Source organism: Habropoda laboriosa, unplaced genomic scaffold (genome assembly GCF_001263275.1).
Source record: "Habropoda laboriosa isolate 0110345459 unplaced genomic scaffold, ASM126327v1 scaffold210, whole genome shotgun sequence".
NCBI classification, from domain to species: Eukaryota; Metazoa; Arthropoda; class Insecta; order Hymenoptera; family Apidae; genus Habropoda; species Habropoda laboriosa.
In genome coordinates this window covers 935,087-941,690 of record NW_017100373.1, presented here as the reverse complement: position 1 = coordinate 941,690, position 6,604 = coordinate 935,087, and the positions used below count along the sequence as shown (strand labels likewise).

Here is a 6,604-nt window from a genome sequence, read left to right as displayed (position 1 = left end):
CTTCTCTCAATGTCCGATGATCGACGTACCTCTTCTGAGCTACCAGATATACCGATAGATATACTTGGCGGACAAGAGGAAGATGTGAGATCTCCTAAGTCGTCAGGTAGATCAAAATTGCAAACACAAAGTTCAGAAGATTGGCCATCTCCACCTACCTCACCAGTGTTCGATGCTCCAGTAGTCAGTCACGTTGAAACTTTCTACATGGAGATTAAACCAGAGGAAGCAGTCAAGGTAACCGTTACTGACAGCACTGATACACCGGGTAGAGTGGAACGAGATAGCGATTCGAGTGACGAGAATCGAACCCTTCACGACGACTTGCACTCCACCTTTCTGGAAGATGGTGGTCACAGCTCGACCTCCGCCACCACCGTAGACGGTACCGTGAAGATTGTGGTCAAACCAAAATCAAACTCTCACATCACAGGTTCCTCGCACAGTGAAGATACTTCCATGGGATTATCGATGTCAGAATGGTCTAGTTCCAATAACACCGTTAGACAATTCTGTCAGTATTCTGGTACAAAATCAGACGACAATTCTCTGGCGGAATTGGGCGCCTCTATCTCTGATTGGTCAGGAAGTACAACAGTGGTACCGCAACAGTATTATTCAACCGTTGAGAAGAGCCAAAGCGACACTACAACTTCAGACAAGAGTGTTACTAGCATGAGGCCAAATTCCAAGTGTAGAGCGTCAGATGGTTCTTCAACTGCTGCTGCTGCTCCTCCATCACCTCCGTTACCACCACCTCCGACCTCGCCTCCTCTAACACCTCCTCGGTCTCTACCTGGTGACACGAACCTACGTTCACCGTACGACGAGGATCTTCACGGTACCTCGTTGGACAGTGAACGATCTGTTGTCCGAACATCCAGGGACGAGCAATTAGACGAAGCGAGAAGGTTCATCGAAAGCCAGTTCGACGAGCAACGTCGACTGGTATCGCGACGTAGCGAAGAGGAGCGGCAAAGGTCACTGTACATCGCGAATATATCACCGCCTCGAATAACTTTACAGAACGAGTTCGACGAGACGATCGATGAGGAGTTTCATCGAATGATGTCCGACGATGGTGACGCACCGCTTCCTATTCTCGAGGAAGAGGAGGAGGACCTCGACAAGCAGGTGGAGGAGGAGATGGAACACCGTCTGTACGATAACGTACCTGCGATGAAGTATTCCAGTGGTGATAAAATTCGAATGGACGTAAGTCGTGGGGACAGTTCTGAGGATATGCATGAAAAATATGCGGACTTGGCACTTGGTTCTCGACAGGCTGACGACGATTGGTCATTCGAAGAGGAGAGAGAGGAAACGATCGTGGAGAAGGAGAAAATTACGAGCAGATCAACAACGTCCAAGTTTGAGAGAGGATTCTCAGAGCCGACGGAAGCGGGCAGATATCACGAGACAAGGTCGACGGAACGACCCGTAGTCGTTCCTATTAGAGCAACATCAACGCCTTATTATTCGACGACTAGCCTAAGTGGTGAGTCGACCACCTCCAGTCCCCCAATGCAAATTAGGACACAGATTCGAACGAAAACGATGCCTTACTCTTCGAGCAGAAGTCCACAGAGCGAGGGTGACACGTCCTCTAGTATGGACAGTCCTGTTCACACGCCTGTTCGAAGTCAGATAGCTGTTCGTCGAAGGCGGCGGGAGAATCTGAAAAGACGACACCGTGTGGTGGTTGATCTCGAGGTAAAAGATGGTCAGATTGTAGCGAGCTTAGACAATGCCACTTTTCCGTGGCCTCGGCTCGCCGACTATTCAAGTTCTGACGACGTTGAAGTGGACGACGAGGGAGACCCGAAGGTCGGCTAGCAGAATCGACGACAGCAACGTTGACGTGATTCGCGTCGTTTCGATGCCTCTTAATTCTCTTTCGCATTCCAACGCGCTTAGTCGCGTTTCCTTCTCGAAAATTTCAGTTCCGTTTTCAGAGAAGGACACACGAAAGAAGCGTGTGCGTAGCAAGCGGGATGAGAATAGATGGAAGAGGATAGCGAAGATTCGACGTTGACGAGAGGAAGATGATCAAAAGATATCGTGTAAACCAATCTAGTCTAACCTATCACGTCTAAGGATAATTAGTACGTTTGTTACGCGTTTGTTAGAAATTCGATTTAATTTAATACAATATCGTGGTTATCGCGTGGGAGATTTTCGACCCGTAAACGGAATCTTTCATTCTATCGTACTTAAAAAAGTAAAAAAATCGTGTATGCACCATATACGGAAGAAGCTGACGCGAAAATTACAAATCGAACGAAACTACTACACACCTACTAATGATAATTAGTCTAGGAAATTACGATATATATGTTATAAGAGTCGGTGAAAGCCGATAATACGTATAAGATACGTTTTCGAGATTACATTAGGGATTGTTACAGCGGAACTACGAACGTATTACGTACTTCCGATAGAATAAATTCTCGAGGGAAAGGAGAGAGTTAGGAGGGAATGACGGCAACGACAGGCAAAACGATGCTTATTCGAGTATTACGAGAACGACAATCATTGTTGGAGACGTGGGGAAGCATCGTTGAAAAAAGGAGACAGGACAATGTCAGGAGTAGGGAAAAGAGGGGTGAAAACGGAGGAATTGTCTCTTTTGGTTCGAGAATCGAATCCTCGATGAGCGGTCGTATATAATTTGGTCGTAGTTTAGTTTGTGTCTCGTTTTAGGACGGAAGACAAGTTGCTCAACGTAGATACTTATAAAAAAAAAAGAACAAACAAAAGATGTTTATCGCGTACTTTCGTTGATACACGCGTACGTATGTGTCTATTGTATGGAATTGCTATTCACGTTACGAGTGGGTAAAAAAGAGGAGAAACACGGAACGACGGGATGCGCGGAATATCGCGCGGTAGATTTAAAATAAAACGTTCGTCGTCGATCGAAAGAATCCGTATTAATACGTTCGTCTTCTTAGTTTTGTCTCTCTCGGCGCTACGACTCCCTTTATAAAACTTCCAAGGTGTATATCCTGCACTCCAGTAGCACGATTGCGAATAAATTACGGAACGCGTAATTCTCCCGTTCATGTTTCTCGAGAAACGACGATCACAGTCCAGGTCGTGATATTTTCAAGGTTTCGACGTTAATGTGTGGTTTAGCGATCAAAGTCGTTCGAAGGATACCACGCGCGCTAGGTCGTTGAATTTCTCTTGATGTCAATTATAACGTTACGTCGATGAAAGTATGTCGTTCTGTACGTTAAAAATACCAAGGACCTTGATAATCAGAAGAGAGATCACCTTGGCTTCGCCGTTATTTACCGTGGTGGAGATGCTCTTTTCTTTCTACATCTTCGAAGATCGCGTCGCGTTGCCCGGTAGGAAAGGAGAATTCCATTTGTTTTCCATTCTACGTTATTACAGGGTTGAATTCTCTTTCTTTCTTTTATCCTAGGTTATTTCGTTCTCGAAGTATACATTTTTTCATACTATGGAAGGTGAAGGTGATTCCTTTCTATTCCACTTTCGTTGAACGCATCATGTTTCAACGTGCGGAGAGACAAGTCAATGGTTTAGTAGGCTCGATATTCCATGTTGAAGAAATATGTAGCCGGATCGGCTGATGCTAAATTTGTTGATCGATCGATATTAGTATAACGGTCTGAGAGAAAAAAGCCGGGAGTAAATAAAATACCCGTTGCAGGCTGGGTTAAAGCAGTATTTACGCGTGACGTTACATCGGGCGTGAAGGCGTCGACGTAAAAATAATATTCTCTAGAAGCAACGTTCTATATGTTCAAACCGAGAAAGGGGGAAAAAAGAAGCACCGATCGAATTTCTTCGTTTCTTTTGCCCTTCGATGCCTTTGCTTTCTTTGAGAATGTAGAAACATTGATTTTGATTTGCCCAATATGTACCCCCCATGTTAAGAGACATTCGAAAGCAATAATTTATCATATTCGTATGTGATGGTACGAATGAATCGTTGGTGGAAGCAAGGCTAGTGCACTTCTAAAACGCTTGTCGTTCGCACTTTGTAGGAGAACAGAAGCTACAAACTTTTTGCGGGAGAAGAGGCGTGTTTCAAAAAAAAATCCTAGGGATTGTTTCGCGACGGGAAATTAGAAATCAGCGAGATATTTCGTCTCTTTGTTGCATAGATGTGTGTCTCGTTTCGTCGAAACGATTAATCCTCTGGCTGCCACGCAGTAACTTTCCAACGTCCACGAATAAAATAGTCTGACACGTGTCCCTCCGATTTTTTACGCTTTACCGTTTTTCCGTTTCTCGTAGCCGTGATAGGATGGTGACAGAGAAGAACCGCTTTATTTTTCATATTGCATAAGATGAAAAAGCCTCGAAGCGAAAGGATCGATTTCGCTAATAGCGATTCTCAATCAAACGACGATCAACTAAGATACGGAAAGACGTAGAGATTTGTTCTGCAGAGGGTAATTGAGGGAAAGCGTGGCGGTCAGAGTGGAAAAGCCGAGCTTAGGTAGCCTCGTTTCGGACCGGTTCGAACGGTCTGGAATCGTTCTGTGATTTGCCGCGAAGAAAAGAAGTATTGGAAACGCGAAAGAGAGATCAGATAGAGTGTTGTAAATACATATATACATCCGGTTATGGTGGGTTGGTGGCTCGTTTTCAAACGAGACATGAGGCCAGGGGTTATCGTTGAATAAAATAATAGAATTAAAAAGAAAAAGAAGGAAATGAAAGAAGTCGTTAATTAGCTCCGTGACCATTAATCACCTCATTCCATTAGTCATTGTTACGCTATTATCACTACACTTGATTCATTAAAAAGGTTACTATTACTACATCGTAGAACGCAGTGAAGATTATACGAAAGAAAAAAAAAATGTATATGAAATTAGTGGGCAACTACTGAGTGCCGATCACGATGGCGAGGCTTAAGTTGCTTTTTACCGGTTGCGAGTCGGCGAAATTGATTCGTTTAATCACCATAGATCGACGACGAACTCTGGCAAAATATCTTTCGAGCAATCTCTCGATTCGATTTCGTCGCAAAAGCTCGACTCGAATCGCGCATGTTCACACCCTTTCGAACAATTGCGCTTATGATTCCTCGAAGCTGTATACACGATTCGCGAGATCAATTCCTATGGATCGTCGTCGGTACAACGATCCTCCTCGAGCGTCCAGCAGCGTAAGGATAATTTGCTTAAAACACCAGTGGGAGGAAAGATTGCACCGAGTCGCGAAATAGTTGGCGAAGTCGTATCGATTCTGGATTTGTTCCTTTGCATGCATCTCTCGACATATCGAAGTAGAGTCGTCTGTTACGATCATGGCAAGGCCGATTATCCGGCTGCTACTATAACTGCGAACTTTAATTGTCCAGTGGCGGATGGTGCATTAAAAATATAATGGCAATTTCAACGGAACCATGGAAATAATGAAATCGTTCAGTTTGTGCGTACGCAACGATCGGCTATTCAATTCGATTCGATTCAATCCTTTGGATAATCATTAAAATCATCATTTTTAGTGATACGTTCTGTCGCGGGCCTATCGTTAGTCGTACGTGAACGCGTCGACGCTTAATTGGATTATCCGCCGCCCCTGGAATCGTCGCTTTCTCCTCGAGTTCCTCGATCATTCTGGATCGCGTCGTTTCCTTTTCTCTTTCCTTCTTTATTATTTTCCACGTTCTTGAAGAAGGTCCAGAGGTGTGTACGATCTTGACGATCGACCCTTCCAAAGCGAAACAACCTCATCCTATACAACAGAAAAGAAGAGTATTGTCGTATCCTCGATTTAACCGTATACGAGTTCCTGTATCGGTTTAATCTTGACTTGTCCTCGTCTTGCATTGGTGCATCGTCAGTCCTGTCCTGCCATCGGTATTATTACACACGCACGCGTCTCTTCGAGCACTGTTCTCTTTCTGTATTCCTATGTTCTTGATTTTGTCTGTGTCATCGTATCATGTTATCAGCCTTGCCCATCGCCTCAAACTATTTTCCATTCACCCAACACACCACCACTGCATCTCTTCACCCATTCTTCATTCTTATCATCAGTTAGATTTGTCGACCTGATTCCTCCTCCTCCTCCTTCTCCGCCGCTTCCGTTTGGTTATTGTCGTTTCGTACGCGTGCGTGTTCCTTGACTACGCAGCACGTACATATGTGCAGCCTCGAGATCGTTGTGCTCGAAGTTTTCGGATCATTCAACAATCGGAATCTATCAAGCATTGATTAAAACGGTATTAGGGCCAATTTTTTACAAACCAAGCCCCAAAAATTTGATCGTTCGAGAAAATATGAGAGAAACTGCGGTTGCCTGCCAATTTATCGCCATTTTTCGCATAAGTTCCAGCTTTCGCGCCACGGTGAGAAAGGAATCCGTTGCCAATGTGTTCGCGGCACACGATCAGTCTTTGAACCACTTTTTTTTTCTTCATTTTTACGATCAAATTGCGATGTTAATAGCCCGCGAAAACCTCGAGCCCGACAGGAGGTTCAAAATGTTGATCGGTTTATATCAATATTAGCAAACGACTGAATACTGTATTCGTTACGATGAACGATATACATGTTATGTGTAAGTATATACGTGTATCGAACAGATACGTGTATATGTTTATATACAATAC

The 6,604-nt window shown here is 44.2% G+C and overlaps 1 protein-coding gene across 2 annotated transcripts in view; it reads left to right on the top strand.

Moving 5' to 3' along the window:
* The window catches only part of LOC108574964 (FERM, RhoGEF and pleckstrin domain-containing protein 1-like), a 32,352-nt gene that overhangs the window by 13,118 nt on the left and 12,630 nt on the right, over positions 1-6,604 (top strand). The gene's annotated exons all lie outside the window — the stretch shown is intronic.